Here is a 19,707-nt window from a genome sequence, read left to right as displayed (position 1 = left end):
TTTTATCGGCCACCCGATTCTGCTGTCACAGTTCTAGAGTCAATCAAAGAAAGTCTAAGGCGTAAATATCTAGATCAGGCAATGCTAGTTGGAGACGACTTTAACCTACTGAGTATACAGGGTGTTACAAAAAAGTACGGCCAAACTTTCAGGAAACATTCCTCACACACAAATAAAGAAAAAATGTTATGTGGACATGTGTCCGGAAACGCTTAATTTCCATGTTAGAGCTCATTTTAGTTTCGTCAGCATGTAATGTACTTCCTCGATTCACCGCCAATTGGCCCAATTGAAGGAAGGTAATGTTGACTTCGGTGCTTGTGTTGGCATGCGACTCATTGCTCTACAGTACTAGCATCAAGCACATCAGTACGTAGCATCAACAGGTTAGTGTTCATCACGAACGTGGTTTTGCAGTCAGTGCAATGTTTACAAATGCGGAGTTGGCAGATGCCCATTTGATGTATGGATTAGCACGGCGCAATAGCCGTGGCGCGGTACGTTTGTATCGAGACAGATTTCCAGAACGAAGGTGTCCCGACAGGAAGACGTTCGAAGCAATTGATCGGCGTCTTAGGGAGGACGGAACATTCCAGCCTATGACTCGCGACTGTGGAAGACCTAGAGCGACGAGGACACCTGCAATGGACGAGGCAATTCTTCGTGCAGTTGACGATAACCCTAATGTCAGCGTCAGAGAAGTTGCTGCTGTACAAGGTAACGTTGACCACGTCACTGTATGGAGAGTGCTACGGGAGAACCAGTTGTTTCCGTACCATGTACAGCGTGTGCAGGCACTATCAGCAGCTGATTGGCCTCCACGAGTACACTTCTGTGAATGGTTCATCCAACAATGTGTCAATCCTCATTTCAGTGCAAAAGTTCTCTTTACGGATGAGGCTTCATTCCAACGTGATAAAATTGTAAATTTTCACAATCAACATGTGTGGGCTGACGAGAATCCGCACGCAATTGTGCAATCACGTCATCAACACAGATTTTCTGTGAACGTTTGGGCAGGCATTGTTGGTGATGTCTTGATTGGGCCCCATGTTCTTCCACCTACGCTCAATGGAGCACGTTATCATGATTTCATACGGGATACTCTACCTGTGCTGCTAGAACATGTGCCTTTACAAGTACGACACAACATGTGGTTCATTCACGATGGAGCTCCTGCACATTTTAGTCGACGTGTTCGTACGTTTCTCAACAACAGATTCGGTGACCGATGGATTGGTAGAGGCGGACAAATTCCATGGCCTCCACGCTCTCCTGACCTCAACCCTCTTGACTTTCATTTATGGGGGCATTTGAAAGCTCTTATCTACGGAACCCCAGTACCAAATGTAGGGACTCTTCGTGCTCGTATTGTGGACAGCTGTGATACAATACGCCATTCTCCAGGGCTGCATCAGCGCATCAGGGATTCCACGCGACGGAGGGTGGATGCATGTATCCTCGCTAACGGAGGACATTTTGAACATTTCCTGTAACAAAGCTTTTGAAGTCACGCTGGTACGTTCTGTTGCTGTGTGTTTCCATTCCATGATTAATGTGATTTGAAGAGAAGTAATAAAATGAGCTCTAACATGGAAAGTAAGCGTTTCCGGACACATGTCCACATAACATATTTTCTTTCTTTGTGTGTGAGGAAAGTTTCCTGAAAGTTTGGCCGTACCTTTTTGTAACACCCTGTATACAATAATGATTGAAGCAGAAGAAATGAATTAAAATTTTTGCTGCGGCCTGGACTCGAACCCAGGTCTTCTTGCTAGGCAGAAATGCTAACCATTACACCACCGCAGCCCTGTGGATAACATTGCTGCACGAACTACCCAAGTGGAGTGCCCTCCCCAACCCAAACTTCAAATCATATCTCCTGCTTATTTTCCCTTACATTGTCACTATTGGCAAGGCCCTCCGGCCCTGGAATAGCACCGCAGCACTGGACATGATGGTAAAGTCCTGTACCACGGGTGATCTTACAGATCTTGTAGTTACATTTTTCCCTGAGACATTCAAGTCTTTTCTTTATCTACGATAAGGAGACAATGTAAGAGAAAATAAGCGGAAGATATGATTTGAAGTTTGTGGTGGGGAAGGCACTCGGGTAGTTCGTGTAGCAACGTTGACTGCACTGCTATAGTGGTGTAATGGTGAACATTTGTGCCTACCAAGCAAGAAGACCTGGATTTGAGTCGCGGCCGCAGCACAAATTTTAATTCATTTCTTCTGCTTGAATCATTGTTGTAGTTAAAGAAGAGACTTGAATGTCTCAGGGGAAGAAGTAATTGTAAGATCTACTGGAACGTCTATTGATTCATTGCAGAGGATACAGACATTCGTCTGAAGTACTTTTAGACGTTTTCTGAAAACTGTCTTGAGCAGCTAGTTCGGAAGCCCACACACAGTGGAAATATTTTAGACCTTGTAGTTTCAAACGGACCTGATCGACAACATCACTCCAGAAACGGGAATTAGCGATCATGATGTCATTATGGAAACTATGGTTACGTAAGTTAATAAATCAATTGAGAAGGCCGTTCCTGCTAGAAAGAGCAGTTGTTACTACCTTTCTTAGACAGTGAATTGGCGTCACTTAGTTCCATTAAGACGGACTTAGAGGATTTACAGGCTAAGATTAAGCAGGTTGTAAATCGTGCTCTGGAGAGTAATGTATTTAGTAATCGGATTAAAGACGTCAAAGACTCACCATGGTTTAATAAAGATTTTCAGAAAATGCAGAGGAAGCAGAGGCTGTTGCATTCTCGGTTCAGAAGGGAACGCGCAATTTACTACAAGCAAAGGTTAGTAGAGATTCGGATGTCTGTGAAAGGGTCTATGCGCGAAGCATTCAACCGCCACCGTCATACCTTAGCAAAACAACTGCTAGAAAACCTGAGAAAAATCTGGCCCTATGTAAAATGGCCAAGTGGGCTAAGCCAATAGTTGACCAGTTTGGTGTGGCAGATAAAGACAGCAAAATGGAAGCCGATGTTTTAAATTTCATGTTCAAGAAATCGTTCTCGCGAAGAATCTTACGAACCTACCGTCATTGAACCATAGGACAGACTCCCGTTTCTGTACTGATGTTGTCGATCAGGTTTCTTTGTAACTACAGGGTTATTACAAATGATTGAAGCGATTTCACAGCTCTACAATAACTTTATTATTTGAGATATTTTCACAATGCTTTGCACATACATACAAAAACTCAAAAAGTTTTTTAGGCATTCACAAATGTTCGATATGTGCCCCTTTAGTGATTCGGCAGACATCAAGCCGATAATCAAGTTCCTCCCACACTCGGCGCAGCATGTCCCCATCAATGAGCTCGAAAGCATCGTTGATGCGAGCTCGCAGTTCTGGCACGTTTCTTGGTAGAGGAGTTTTAAACACTGAATCTTTCACATAACCCCACAGAAAGAAATCGCATGGGGTTAAGTCGGGAGAGCGTGGAGGCCATGACATAAATTGTTGATCATGATCTCCACCACGACCGATCCATCGGTTTTCCAATCTCCTGTTTAAGAAATGCTTCTGCTTTAGCCTTTTCCAAACCGTCGGCTGTGGTACGTTTAGCTCCCTGCTTGCTTTATTCGTCGACTTCCGCGGCTACGCGTGAAACTTGCCCTCACGCGTTCAACCGTTTCATCGCTCACTGCAGGCCGACCCGTTGATTTCCCCTTACAGAGGCGTCCAGAAGCTTTAAACTGCGTATACCATCGCCGAATGGAGTTAGCAGTTGGTGGATCTTTGTTCAACTTCGTCCTGAAGTGTCGTTGCACTGTTATGACTGACTGATGTGAGTGCATTTCAAGCACGACATACGCTTTCTCGGCTCCTGTCGCCATTTTGTCTCACTGCGCTTTCGAGCGCTCTGGCGGCAGAAACCTGAAGTGCGGCTTCAACCGAACAAAACTTTATGAGTTTTTCTACGTATCTGTAGTGCGTCGTGACCATATGTCAATGAATGGACCTACAGTGAATTTATGAAATCGCTTCAATCATTTGTAATAGCCCTGTACAAGGTCTAAAATATTTCCACTGCAGTAATAGCATCCGTGGCATACAGAAACCACTGAAAGATTTGAAAACAAATAAGCCCCCAGATCCGGACAGAACCTGATTTTTGAAAGAGTACTCTCCAGCGTTGGCCCCTTATCTAGTTAGCATTATCGCAAATCTCTCGCCCAGCACAAAGTCCCAAGCGCCTGAAAAACAGCGCAGGTGTCTCCTGTATATAAGAAGGGCAAAGGAACAGACCAGCAAAATTACAGATCATTATCCCTAACATCGGTTTGCTGCAGAATGCTTTAACACAGTTCTCAGTTCGAATATAATAAACTTTCTTGAGACTGAGAAGCCTATGTCCATGAAAAAGCATGATTTTCGAAAGCATCACTTGTGCGGAACTCAGCTTGCCCTTTTCTCAAACTACATACTACGAACTATGGATGAATGGCAACAGGCTGATTCCATGTTTCTAGGTTTATGGAAAGCGTTTGGCACGGTGCCCCACTATAGGTTGATAAAGAATGTACCGGATATGTTGACAGATACGTGAATTTCTTCGACTTTTTAGTTTATAGGACACAGTGCGTTGTCCTCGACGGTGAGTGTTCATCAGAGACAAGGGTATTGTTAGGAGTGCCCCAGGGACAGCTATTACTCTCCACATGCATAAATTATTTGGCGGTCAGGGTTGGCAGCAATCTCCGGTCGTTTTGTGATGATGCCCTGGTGCACGGTGAGGTGTCGAACTTCAGTGTCTGTAGGACGATACAAGATGAGTTAGACAAAAAAGTTTGTGTGGCTCTAAATGTAGAAAAATCTAAGTTAATGCGGATGACGGAGAAAAACAAATCCATGATGTTCGGATACAGTACTAGTAGTGTCCTAGCTGCCACAGTCGCGCTGTCTCAATGTCTGGGTATTAGGCTGCCAAGCGACTGGAAGGGAACGAGCTTGTGAAGTTTGTGGTGGGGAAGGCGAATGGTAGACTTTGGTTTATTGGTAGAATTCTAGCAAAGTGTGTTTCATCTGTAAAGGAGACTGTATGTAGAACACTAGAGCGACCTATTCTTGAGTACTGCTAGAGTGCTGGCCATCCGTACCAGGTAGGATTAAAGGAAGACGTCGAAGCAATTCAGAGGAGGGTTGCTAGATTTATCATTCATAGGTCCAAACAATACCCATTGTTAAGGATATGCTTCAGGAACTCAAATGGAAATTCCTGTTAGAGGAACACTGTTGAGAAAATTTAGATAACCGGCATTTGCAAGTGAATGCAGAACGATTCTACTGCCCCCACATAGAACGCGCGTAAGGACCACGAAGAGAAGATACGAAAAATTGGGCCACATGCGAAGGCATACAGACAGTCGTTTTCCCCACGTTCAGTTTGCGCATAGAACAGAAAAAGTAACGGCTAGTAGTTCTACGTGGTAACTTCCTCACGCGCCGTACGGTGGATTTCGGAGTGTCTGTCTAGACGCAGACGCAGTAAAAAAGGCATGGGTGATCCAGCTACCGTGTTAACGCTGAGCCGTGGCGGCTGGCGCTAGGGTGTTCTACTTGCATAGCTCACATCGATGTTCGGCTGTCTTGCTATCTTTGACTGATCCCCCCGAGTGGTTCCCGGGTGAACGTGCGACGGTAGAGCCTCCGGTCGGCGTTGAACGAGCCAACTTCTGTGGAACACAAACAGGCGTCCCTAACCGTGGTGCGTGGGTCTCTCCGTGCTCGGCGTCCTTGTGTTTTGTCGCGCCAGATGTTCGGTGCCGATCATTGGGCGTCTTGACGTGCAAAATTGTGGTGGGTTCTTCGTCTCAAGCTGAACAGCTTCCCAGCTCGTAATTTGCAAGTTCCAAGTTACGCATGACTTCTTTTCTGTGTTTAACTAAGAAGATCGTTGGAACTTATTGTGACATGGGTAGCCGCCTGAGATGGTTCTGAACTTTGTTCAACAGTGGCTGTTGTAAGGAGGCTGATGTTCCTCATTTCGTTTATCATCATGTGTGCAGTGTGTGTTTTAAGTGGTTTTCATGCAAGTTTTAACTTGTTTTAGGACATGTTGACCGCTTGGGGACTGGTTGCCATTATGTACACGCCCGGCAGCCGTAGAGTTAATAGTTTAATCATTTGTCACGGTAGGATTTGGTCTGTTTATTGAATGTTGAAAGTGCCTTAAGGCAACTGGAAGTGACCTCTAAGTTTCCTGTTAATTTACTGGGAGACGGGTAATGTTAGAGTATTGCTTCATAAGAACTTGGGGGCATGCTTATTATATATTCCAGTGTGGCCGTGATTTGACCTTGTTTTCATTGTAATCTATTTGTGCTGCAGGCCATTGGTTAAGTCTGCTCGTTTCCTAGCGTCGGTGCGGTCGAACTATACATAATCGTACACCGCCTGCTATGTGACTCCCTGCACAAGCCGTGGGGAGTGAACACTCGTATTGCCCGCCGGCCGTAGCGTTATTGCTTCCAAATACTGCTGCGGGTCTTAACACTGTTGTCTGAAGTAAAAGTGAGGCCACTTTGTTAATATTAGCGTTTCTGTGAGTTATTTTACTGGTTGAGTTATTACTAGCCATTCTTATTTAACACTTATGTTAATCATTTGTGTATCTTTAATGAATGTGCAACTTGTTATTTTTCCTGTGTGCCAGTTTTGCGACTTTGGTTGGCCCACTTTGTATTTTTAGTGTAAGCATGTTTCACTGTGGATCTTTACGTGGGCAGTTCAGCTTTATTAAGCTTTAAGATCTTTGTTTTTTTAATGAGGTTGTGGTATTATGTGGCTGTGTTACTTTGGGTTGAAAGTGTATAGTGTTACTAGTCTTTTGAGATATGGTTAAACAAGAACGATTGTTTATGATTGATTATTCACTGTGAGTACTACTATCTATGATTTCGGTTACGGACGCAAAATGTAATTCTTATTCATGTTTATGTAATTCAATTAAAGTGGAGATTTGTATATTGCATCAGTAAGAGGGCAAATGTCCGAATTGAAGTTTATAATAAAGTCTATTTTGAGTCAAATTAAAATTGTAAAACAATCACAACCTTGTCCATCACCAGTGATCCCGAGCTTCTTGTTTCCTTTAAATAACTGTGGTGAGATTGTAATTTTTGATTTTCTAAAGAACTGAGTAGTACAAAAGCATGGCATACTGAAACAACTTTAGGATCACAACACATCTCCTTGGCTGTTACATCCGCCCTTTCGCTCCGTGCGGTATCCACGTGCCCTTGTACTCAGCAGAAAGACAACTCCTTCACCACCCGTTGTAGCTGGAGGACGGTGCCCTGGATATTCTGGACTCCTTTATCTGCCGGGAAAAAGCGTTTTAGAGAGTAAAGTGCACTCAGAGAATCGGAACAGACAAGGAATTTAGCACTCGAAGCGCGCCTCATCTCCTCCAGTGTCCGCAAGGTCGCATGTAATTCCCCAGCAAAGACAGTGAAGTCTCGAGGTAGCCGACCTTGAGGACTCCCCTGTTTCAACCCATCTTTAAAGGCAGCAGTACGTTTGTGGCGCTTAGTTAAAATGTCATGAAGTAATGTATTAAAAATATATGCAGGAGTGAAATTTCTCCTGTGCTGTATTACATGTAAAATTACTCCGGGTCTGTGCAGTAACCAGGGTGGCAGGCAGTTGAAACCCTGTACTTGCTCCACAGCAAGTGACTCCGCACATGCTGTACACGGATCCCATATGGCGCTGCTGCTTGTGGACGATTGGAGAAAAGGTGTTGCAGAGGTGGGCGAGCAACAGTATGGCAAGCAGGTGAAGTCGGAGCTGTGGGGATCGTACATGCCTGCCGCCCCATTAGGAGCTGCAACATGTGGTGAGTGGTGGTTCCCCAGCCGCAGCACACAGACTGGGTATAGGGCTGGTCCTATAAGTACCCATGGCCGAGACTGACAGCGTCAATCATCTTCAGATAGGAAGGCCTCGCTGACCTGTACATTGTGCAGCCGCAGTCTAGCGGCGAACGCACGAAACCCTTATAAAACTGGATCACGCGGGTCCTGTCTGCTCCCGAAGATCTGTAGCTAAGCCACTATATGATATACGCTGCCTTGTGGGTTCTGACTTTCAGGTCTCGCAGGTTAGGTAACCACGACATTTTGGAGTAAAAAATGAGGCCCAGAAATCTCACTGAATCTTTATGATTTAGTATAGTATTCCTCATATGCAAGACAGGTAAATTAAATATACGACAAGAAGGATTAAAATGATCACAAACAAAATTATCTGCAGAAAACATGAAACCCCTCTTTGCAGCCCACTCCTCTACCCTGTGTGCTGCAAGTTGCAACTGAGGACTTTCTGTTCCAACACTGAAGGGTGAACAGAAAATACCAAAATCGTTCACAAATAAGGAGCATTGTAGAGGACTCCACATCGTAGACGCTGTTCTGTATGACTTCACACACAACACTAACTGGAGGTCTACTGCTGAGTGGTGCAGCAACTCTCGTCGCAGGGAACCTGGACTGGACTGGACTGGACTGGAGCAGAAATGATTAGCGAACATGTCAACACATCAAACATAAGATTTACTCAGTTTGTATCTCTCCAAGCCTCATTACAGATAAGGTAGCAAAAGTTGGAGTCCAGCAATCTCAATGTCAACTGGGATGAGGCTCCCTGAGGAAGGCATGAATGACGGTGTCAGTGTGAAGGCGCTCCACGTGCAAGTGGGCTGAAAGGTGGCTGCCGGCCAGCATATATCGTGGAGACAGGTGGCTCTCATAGTCCACACGTATGGTCCAGCGGGCGTACCCTATTGGGTCGGCCAGACCCCACACGACCACAATGGGCGTCGCATGGAAACTTGAAACTGCAGAACGCGAGTGTGATAGTAACGATCTGTGATAAGAGAGTAGTGATACAGGCACCACAAATGTGATGCAGTTCATTACTATGGCAAAGAGAGTAACACTTAAAACACTGCCCTGAGGGACACCACTCATGCACATAACGATCTGGCAACGTGTCATCGAGACCTAAAAAGCCGCTTACACAGGAAAGACCGTGTGGAGATGGGGAGTTTGCGATGAAACCCCATCGATGGAGTTGGAAGAGAATACATTGTCTCCAAGTGGTGCCAAAGAATATAACAAGACAGTGATACTTACGTAGGAAAGCCTGCTGAATAGTCACCTCTAGTGGGGTCAGGTTGTCTGCAGTGGACCGAAATCGCTGGGTTACACATTGAGAATGACTAAGCAGTTGTCTGGTCTCTAACAACTAGACCAAACAACGATTAACCGTTGGCACCAGGGTCTTTCCTACACAGTTCCTTAAGGCGACACTGCAGTAACTATTGGGACATAAGTGGTTCTGCCTTGGTTTGAGGAGAGGTATCAGTATTGCCTCTCTCTGTGAGTTGAAAAAGTGACTTGTCTGCCATATCAAATTAAAACATTCGACGAGAATTTTCTTTGATGCTTCTGGCAACTATCGAAGCATGCAGTACCGGATTTTGTTCCAGTAACTTAAGGGAATGCAGAAAGGTGACATCGTCGACATCCAACGTCAGATAGTGCCGGTTCCAGCTCCCGCATGGAGAAAGGACATCTGTAAGACTCAAAATTTTGGGATCTAAAGTCCAACTTGCCCCTCTACAGCGGAATGTTTGTGGCAAAACGCCGAATTATGCCTGAAATTGACGGCAGTCGTTACAAAATGCTCTGCCATCGTCTGAGCAATGCCTCCAGGCGCTGTTTAGAGCCAGCCCTGTTTCAGCACTGCTGCTATTGGTAAACGACCCTGTTTGCTGGCAGTCCTCCGGAGGGGTTCCTGTATGTTTTCAGAGCAAGTGAAACGGTTGATGAAGACCAGAAGCTCTTGCCACGTCCTCTCCTTGCCTTCCTTAATTACTTTAGCGACTTGAAAAGTTGTGAGGCTGTCTGCTGTAGGTCGGTATTTAAAACATCGAAGAGCTGCGTGCCTGCGCCGGATTGCTCAGCAGTACTCACGAGTCCAGCAAAGTACAGGTTGCCTCCTAATATAACCGGAAGACTTTGGGATGGACAAATCAGTGGCATGATGACCACTCGTGTGATGCAGACCGCCGATTCCTGGACGCTGTTGCAGAGTCCGAACAAAGCTGTACAGCGTCCGGTTAGCCTTTGCTGACCATCCATTCCAGTGTTCTTCCTTCAAGTAATGCTCCTCCCAGTAGGTGTATCCACAGTGGGAAGTTACTGGACTGAAGGTCATGAGTTGCTTCCCACTTTGTTGACGATGCAGGGCTGCAGAGCAGAAAGAGATGTCGACAGCTGAGGACGAGAGCAGTCGAGAAATGAGAGTGGGACTGCCCATATTAAGGATGCACAGCTCCTCAGACATCGTGGAGTCGTCCAGGACTCGGCCTCAGAGCCAAGTATAGTTCGAGCCTCATAATGTATTATGGACACTGAGATCACCCAGTAGGAGAAATGGATAGGTGAGATGTTCAGTAACGCCTGTGAGAGCTTCAGAACTTATTGCATCCCGCAAGGGTAAGTACAGGGGCAGATAGTGATATCCTGACCCACATAAACTGCAAAGCTACTGTTTGTAGGTCAGTCACCAAAGAGAAACCACAGGAATGATGGACTGGTGTGCATTGTTGACAAACACAGATCTTCCACCACTCGTGATTTCGATGGAGGGTACAGCTCCATAGCACATGGGCATCAGTGGCTTTAAAATGCGTTTCTTGTAAACAAGCACAGGGGTTGTGCCTGTGCCACGAGTTTTCATTCCTCCACATGATTCCTGAACTCATTTATGTTTCATTGTAGTATGGCAGCCATTTATCACTGGGTTTCACTTTCACCCGGTCTTCCAATCAGGTTGAGGAGCCTGAAACAGGTGGAGGTTCAACCTTGTGGCAAGACAGTTGGCCCAGGCAGACACCGCATCCTATTGGCTCTGAACCAGAAGCAGAATAACCGTCATATTGAATGACAACGACATGGCCTGAAGGTCTACCACCGGTTTCCGCGTGGAAGCTTTCAGGTGGAAGGTCTTTGTAGGAGGTCTTTGTACTCGTAGGAACTACTGCAGCGGCAGTGGGGGTAACGCTGGATTTTTACCAGGCTCTGCCTTTGGAGATACTGGGAGCTCCGCAGTGGTGGCATCTGTGGCTTTATCACATGTTCTCGGTAACACTATGGGGTCTGAAACGTCTGCAACTTGACAACTGCTCTGACAAACGCAGATACTAGTGCCTACACTAGTAACTTCCGTTTGTGTAGAAACATTGACTGTCGAAATAGGCGTTTTAGAGGCCGGAGCCAATGACGTAGTGAATGTGGGAGGCTGCACGGTCTTACAGATCTTCTTGGCTTCGCCGTATGGGATGCATTTCGATGTTTTGATCTTCTGTATCTTCCCATCTTCAAGGAAAACACTGCAGTCCCTACTCCACACAGAGCGGTCCCCAGAGCAGCTTACATATTTCAGACGACGGGAACAGCCAACTCTGTCACGATCAGCCTTTCCACATTTTCCACAAGTAGCTTCACACTTGCATCCTGAGGTGGTGTGCCCCAAGGTGCTGTTATTTAAAACAACGTATTGGGTTGGAGATGTAGGGCCACACACTTAGGCAAAGGAAACCTGCCTCGATATGCTCTGGGAGTTTCATGTTATCGAAAGTAAGGCTGAAGGAATCAATTTTTACTAGTCCCTATCCACCCTTTTCAGTATATTTTGCGCATTAATGGTCCCTTTTTGAGTCAAATCATCTTTCAATTACTCCTAGAGAATGTCGACCAGATCTCTACATGACAACACCTTTGCTGTAGTTCAAGGTGCTGTGGAACTCCATTTCTATGGCATATTCTCTAAGGAATTTAGCTTTCCAGAGGTTTGCTGGTTGTTGGGGACTAGCAGTTTCAGCCAACAGTGTTCCATTACGCAATCTATTGACTGATTTCAATGTACCTGCGGTGCCATCTAAACCTTTTTCGATATAAATAGGTGAAATCTCCTCAAAGTTTTCATCTTTCAGTTCCACATTCCAGTCAGCAGCATGCGTTCTGTTACTATTCGATGAAGAATTTTGTGTAATCCTTGAGTCTGGAGGACTGGCTACACGAACCGTCTTGTTAGACCGGGTGCTGGTATCTACCAGTGGCCTACCCATTCCGCTGGGAGGAAGAAGAGGGAATTTCAATGGTTTCATCTCGGTCCCACGAGCACCTAAAGAAGTAAAAGTCCACCTAGACAGAGCCTCGCGTGCCTGTGTACGCCTCATACAGCTGAGGTGCGGCAGATCTCCAGAGGCTGCCCGCTATCGACTGTTCCACATCAACAGCCGCGTGTCTCATCAGCGCGCAGCACACCCAGCTGTCGATATAGATCTTTGCCATCTTCGTGGTCCGGGCGTTCGAGCGAAGTTCCCGACAGCCGCGAAGCTCAGTGGTCGCTGAGACACGGCCGGGGCTCACAGCAGCGGCAGAGAACCGGCGGCGCCCGTCACTCCCCAGTTGAGGAACCCTCGTGTCGCCAAGCGCGTATCCACTAAACGAGTGTCGGGCCCCTAAGGGCGGAATTATTCGAATAATTAATGTTATCATCGTCTATACTGCTGTTCCACGTTTCAAGTCACTCAGCTAGCATAATTCTTTTTATGCACATAATACTATTTGTGTTTAGTTCAGAACTTTATTTCAGGCTTAAAACAGGGGAGGTTGGTGACGAATTGTTGCACAGAAAACGACCGAACACCAGTAGCGTTCTTTCGTGACGCATTTTGTCAAATGCAACTAAAGTGTCCCAGAGATACTTCTTACCGATCAGTTTTCAGTAGCTTAAGTGACATTGTTGTAAGAAGTGCACTAAGTTGATCGGTCGCCCGCAATTTAACAAGCGCGTTAACCAATTTGATCACTGCTCTGATAACAAATCAGAGAATGAAGGTGTGTTTGAGGTAAAAAAATTACTAAATGACTGTTATGAATGTTAACTACCTCTTTCGCACTGAACTGTAAGGTGTATTAAATTATATTTCGAGTCCCCATGTTCGTGAAGTTTGCTCCTCCGTAAATGACATAGGATCTTAAGCAACGCTTCAGTGGTTCCGTTGCCAAATGCAAAAATTTCTCCATGAAGGCAGCTGCAGTCTCGCCTCACAGTGGGATCAATGTATTGACATTAATGGCGCCCATCGTAGGGCCACCATTATGTGTGGCTGATTCACGTATTTTCTGTTCCATGTTTAAACAATTACGGTGGAGAATAGAACTGTCAGTAAAAGAAAGAATTGGCCCTTGTAAACGGGGATAATAATACAACAGATGTAGCTTTATGATACTGAAAAGCTGTGAACATCAAAGTAGATGACGGGTATGGTTACATTGTTTTATTGCTTGCATTTAGCTTGTTACAACTTCTCAGGATGTGTGCCGAATAGTTTACTACTCAAATTCAGACACGGGGTTTTTAATGACAAGATTTAAGACCTTTAGTTTCCATTTTTGCGAGAAGTTGTGATTAAGGTGGACACTTCCGATCGGCGCGAACGCAAGATGGAACTCGTTTTCAGTCTACTACTTTAATTTAAAGTGTCCTTCTTGCGTTGTTGCTTGTAGAGTATTTTTGCAGCTCACAAAGAAGACAAATCAATTATTGTGCATTGTAAAATAATTAATTTTAAGTTTATTTCATACTATGTTGCTTGCTTAAAATTGGAAAAATAGTTAAACTGGATTCGGTAAATGCGAACATATTGAATTTTATGTCGATGACAGCAGTAAGGTCGATCTGACAACGCCAGAAACAAATGCACCTATCTGCAGGCTCATTTTACCAAACTCCTTAATAAAATTTGAGCCATGACGACTGCGCGTAATAAAGGCTTAGTCACTCAAATAAATGTTACTCTCGCCGAGAGTGATAAGGAGCCACCTTCACAGATTTCAGTACAGCTAAACACAACCCTTGAAACGCTAGACTAAGACTTGGCCAGGCGAATAAATAATAGCTTATCAGATATGTCAAAAGAAATTTCAGACGTGAGGGAAACCTACAACGGTATGGCTGTAACGATAGGAATATTGTCAGATGAAGTTCAGACACTGCAGACAACTAAAATCGCAATTGAAAGCACTGTGCAGCATTTGTATGAGGGTGTAGAGAAATTGATCCCCGAACTCGAGCAAGTATGACCAGAGAGCCTAGATGCTCAAGGGGAGAATTATCAATGAATTTATTAAATTTTTAGACTAAAACGAAAATCAGATTGCTCGAACAGTCCATGGGTGCACTTCCGGTCCATAGTGTCCAACGGGCACAATATTTCGGCGATCAGACATGTCGCCATCGTCAGGTGCGCTGACGAACTGAGCTCCTGAGGGCGGGCGGCCGTCTTAAATCCCCTCCCCCTGCGAGGCGTACTCCCCGTGGGCCGCGCCGTTCGTCAGCGGTTGCTGAGACGCTGGCGGCGGCGTCTGTGGTGGCGTCGGTGTAATTGCCTCGGTGTAATTGCCTCGTCCGCCCTAGTCGCCCGTTCGTTTCCTTTGCTGAGCGTCTTTTTAATTAGACTCAGTGCCGGTTCCCATGCCCTGCTGAGGATGTAGCCGCAATCTCGGTTGATGAGTCCGTCCCTGGTACGAATTTCGATAGCCTCTCTAACGACGCTGTCTGTGCCAAGACCCTGGTATGTTGGTAGAGCATTTCGTGATTTTCTGACAAACAGTGCTCTGCGACCGCCGACATGTTGGGGTACCCAAGTCGAGTGTGCCTCTGATGTTCTCGGCAAAGACCTTCGATGGTGTGCACTGTCTGTCCAATATTAGTCTTCCACATTGATTCCTTGTCAATGTGTCACTTTACCTGAGAGCCCGCGGCCCACCGAACGTTGGCTGGGGTGAGGAAGCACGCTTCTAACGTTTGAGCTAAATACAGTTATTGACATGGTACACACGTACAGTTTATTTTACATTTTATGCGAGTCTTTTGCCCTTTTGGCCGTTCTGTATTAATGTTGGACCATACCTCCTTAGGCAGTTTGTAGTTTTAGTGTGTTCCGAAGAAGGCGTGGCTATCAGCCCCGAAACCTAGGTCAACGTGGTGTCACCGCCAGACACCACACTTGCTAGGTGGTAGATTAAATCGGCCGCGGTCCATTTAGTACTCGGCAAAGACCTTCGATGGTGTGCACTGTCTGTCCAATATTAGTCTTCCACATTGATTCCTTGTCAATGTGTCACTTTACCTGAGAGCCCGCGGCCCACCGAACGTTGGCTGGGGTGAGGAAGCACGCTTCTAACGTTTGAGCTAAATACAGTTATTGACATGGTACACACGTACAGTTTATTTTACATTTTATGCGAGTCTTTTGCCCTTTTGGCCGTTCTGTATTAATGTTGGACCATACCTCCTTAGGCAGTTTGTAGTTTTAGTGTGTTCCGAAGAAGGCGTGGCTATCAGCCCCGAAACCTAGGTCAACGTGGTGTCACCGCCAGACACCACACTTGCTAGGTGGTAGATTAAATCGGCCGCGGTCCATTTAGTACATGTCGGACCCGCGTGTCGCCACTGTGTAATCGCAGACCTAGCGCCACCACAAGGCAGGTCTCGTGATACGAACAAGCACTCGCCCCAGTTGTACGGACGACATTGCTAGCGACAATACGGACAAAGCCTTCCTCTCATTTGCCGAGAGTCAGTTAGAATAGCCTTCTGCTAAGTCCATAGCTACGACCTAGCAAGGCGCCAATTGTAACAGTGCATGTATCTTACGAGTCGCATTTGTATAGTCAAGAGAGATGTATCACAAGGATCATTAAAGTTAAATATAAAGCAGCTACGTACTTTTCTTGCTACCATTCAATAGTTATCCTGTTGCAGAATTGACGCCAGTCGGCGTGTGTGTACGTGTGCCTTTCTTTCGGCTACCTCAAGTGGCGTAACAGTCTTGTTACGTCACTACAGTCAACGTGCGGTTTCTATTTGCAATCGAGGCGGATTCTTTATAATCATTAAATTATTCACGGTTGCTAACGCACTGCAATGTTAAAAGTTCTCAAGTTCCTACCAGGCGATTTGTATGTATGGCGTAAAATGAGATTATCCATGGTCTAGACTAGAAAGAACAACAATTTCTGCTTGGAAACTGAGCTATATGCAGTAATACCTTTCTTCTCTTTGTACAGATATCTACGTTTTACTGTGTTCAGATTAAGCTAAGTTTAAAATACGCAGTCTGCACTCACGGGATGCAAATTATTAATGTTTACAAATGACTAAAATATGGTGAAAGACTATAGAGATAATTTGTTATAATTTTCACACAAGTTCTTTGTGAACAAATTGTAGCGGCAAGTGATATCAGTGGACATACGCGGCAGTGACATGTTTCAGTGTGTTTTATCTTTAAATGGGCACTCCTTTGTAGCAGGTGAATAAGACAGCTAACCAGGTGTAATAAATTGTGGTTTTCTATTAACCTTAACCATGGTTTCAACGGATTTAAACCTGTCTTCTTCAAAAGGACAAGAAACAAACTGTACAGATCTTTACCGACACATTTCATGTGGAGATGTTAGGTCGCTTTGCTAACTGGCTGTCTGCTGATGTGAAGTTTGTTCCTTGTCCTTCTGAAGAAAACGGGTCTAAATCCATTGAAACCACGGTTAAGGTTAACTGAACACCACCATCTGTTGCAACTGGTTGGCTGTCTTATTCACCTGTTATTCTGTAACCGTACAGTCATGCTCAAAATATTATATTTGTTTGTTCTATTGTTCTGGTGTTCGCTCTGGATATGTTTTGGCGCTAATTCACCGTGTTTGCAATTTATACTGTAGTGTAAATATGTTGTTATCTTGCGAGTGTGGAGGTTGTTGTTTCTCGCCATCAATTCTGTACTCTTAAGGTAGACAGCTAAAGTGGCCACGCCGCCGAAGAACTAGAATCAAGATTAACAATGCTGACGGATCTACAGTCAACTCAGAGCAAGAGCAGCAACCTCAAAATGCACCACAGCAGAGGCAAGCTCCTCAAACGGACCTGCAGTGTCTACAGTTCAGGGTAGGACGAAGCGATCGCACCTATGGTTCAGACAGGTAGAGAGCATATTTTTATAACATGGCGTCCTGGCTTTACTTGGCGGGTATCATTGTGTGGTGGCACATTTTGATGAAGATAAATTACGCAATCAGAGGATTTTTTTTAAGTTGAGAGAGTTATGAGATTGTAAAAGCGGGTTCAATGAAAGAATATTCCTTAAACTTGGAGAGCAGATTGGGTTAACTGTACAGGAGACGACAACAGGTGACACGTCGGAGAAACAAATGTTGGCACAACAAAAAACGCTAGCCGGCAATGATTTGTCGCCCGAAACTTCGGCTCGGTTCTTATGGCTTGGGCAGCTACCACCAACAATCACCACTGTCTTCGCAGCAAACACCGAACTACCCTTGGCAGTCTTGGCCGACACACCCGAGACGATGGCTAAATATTCAGACTCTAAACGATGTAACATTGTCGAACAGACCGGCACGGTTGGATGCCCCGAACCGAGCATTACCAGCAAATGCGGTCACGGCCGCCCCGACTCTGGTATAGTGCCAGCCACGTCCATAAACAAAGTAGAACAATTGTCCGAATGTGTGAGGGAGTTACGAGTCACTGTGGCGGCTCTGAAACACGACGAATAGTGACTCCGGAAACAAAAGTGAACACAGATAAACAAAAACTATGAGCTCAGACTTCGTGGTGTTGGCTCCAGCGGTATTTCGGCAGAAATGCACGCCATTGCATCAGCTCGTGCAGCTTCCCAAACTAGTTCGACGACGCCGGAAACGCGTAGCTTGTCGTCGAACAAAACTATTACCCTACTGATAGACAGGTGGACTAAACATTTATTTGCGGATAGTTTCAGAACCAGTGGAAATTTCATGTTACGAGAGCGAAGCAGTCGCGTGTGACATCTGTGGAATAGTCGACTTACTGCAGCGACAGTAGTACCTCTGAACTTGCGTACCTATAGCTCAGTTGTAGAGCGGAGAGTGGTTGAGTGTTAGACGTGGAGCAAGCTGGTAGAACTTATGGCGTAGTGCATATTGGAGGAGGATTCGCTGAAGAAAGTTGTTACGGATTATTAATCTGATTGAAGGACATAAGGATGCTGCATTATATGGAACAGAGGGAATGGATTTTGCATTACGGATATGTTTCTAAGGTAATAACTTTTGATGCTGTGTACTGATAATTTTAGCTACTCTTGAAACAGAACAGTCCACCCCCGCACCTCAGTTTAGGTCATTTCAGCTTAGTTCATTTCAATTTGCATAATTGTAAAAGCAGTGTCTTTTAAGACTTTCGTAAAGCAAGTAAACTTTTTGGTTTTCTGTGAGTTTTTGAGTAAAACTTTTGATTTAATTTCCTGCACATTGAAAGCCATCTAGTTTTGTCTTTACGTCAACATGTGAACTGAGATGCTGTTAGGGATAGTAATTTCAGCTGAACCTTTTATAACAGGGGATAGTACATTCAATTTTGAGTGACAAGCAGGCAGACAATTTAATGCTCATGAACGAACGAACGAGTCAGAGCAAATAACATTCAATACTACTTCCTTCTCTCTTCCAGGGTTACAAGAGTCGATTTGCTTTATAGATTTCTTTTTAAGGCAATAACTTCGGCTAATGTGTACTGACAATTTTAGTGATTGTAGCAACAGAACAGTCCACCTGCCCAGCTCAGTTTAGGTCATTTCAGCTCACGTAGACAATGTAGGATACACCGGGTGTTGCAGTTCGCATGAAAATGTCGCGAGGCGAGGAGGCCTTTTGGGTGCACTTTTGCTAACTTTTCTTATGTCTTCACCACACTTCTATTTTTCAACAACATTACGCATTTGGCTTTACGTCATTTCCAAAGACCGTGTTATTTCAGCCATATAAAATTGTTCATTAGATGCATTACATCACGTCAACATGAACAATTTTATATGACTGAAATAGCACTGCCTTGGCAATGACGTAAAGTCAAAATGCGTAATGTTGTTGAAAAATAAAAGTGTGATCAAGACATAAGAAAAGTTATCAAAAATACACCGCGTGTGCAAGACGACGAGCGTCAATCACCAGGTCACTTACCTCTCATGTGTAACGGGCCGCATGGCACTGTTCTTAAGCCGGCAGAACGCGTTGACTACTATTCAACGCAGAGACCTACAAGAAAAAGGTGCACAACATTTATGGGGAGAGGGGCTCGAAAACTGCAGTTTTGAGGAGCTGCAGCTGGTGGATAGGATGCAACTGACAAAACGGTTTGGCCTTGCGTGCACAAACGAGAAGCTGCCTCGCCGGTTATTTATGACGGACAACACGTATGGAACAATGTTTTTGGTCGACACGGGTTCTGACTGCAGCGTGTTACCGGCTGGAAGTTTCACAAGTCATGCTTCCAAGGTTACGATAACTCTTCCTCTTTTTTGAGTCATCAGTCTTCTGACTAGTTGATGCGGCCCGCCACGAATTCCTCTCCTGTGCCAACCTCTTCATCTCAGACTAGCACTTACAACCCACGTTCTGGATCATTTGTTTGATGTATTCCAATCTCTGTCTCCCTCTTCAGTTTTTGCCGTCTACAGCGCCCTCTAATACTGTGGAAGTTATTCCCTGATGTCTTAACAGATGTCCTGTCAACCTGTCCCTTTCTGTCAGTGTTTTCCACATATTC

The sequence above is a fragment of the Schistocerca americana genome, chromosome 6 (genome assembly GCF_021461395.2).
Source record: "Schistocerca americana isolate TAMUIC-IGC-003095 chromosome 6, iqSchAmer2.1, whole genome shotgun sequence".
Classification (NCBI taxonomy): domain Eukaryota; kingdom Metazoa; phylum Arthropoda; class Insecta; order Orthoptera; family Acrididae; genus Schistocerca; species Schistocerca americana.
The sequence above is the reverse complement of the archived record's forward strand: the minus strand, read 5'-3'. Positions refer to the sequence as shown.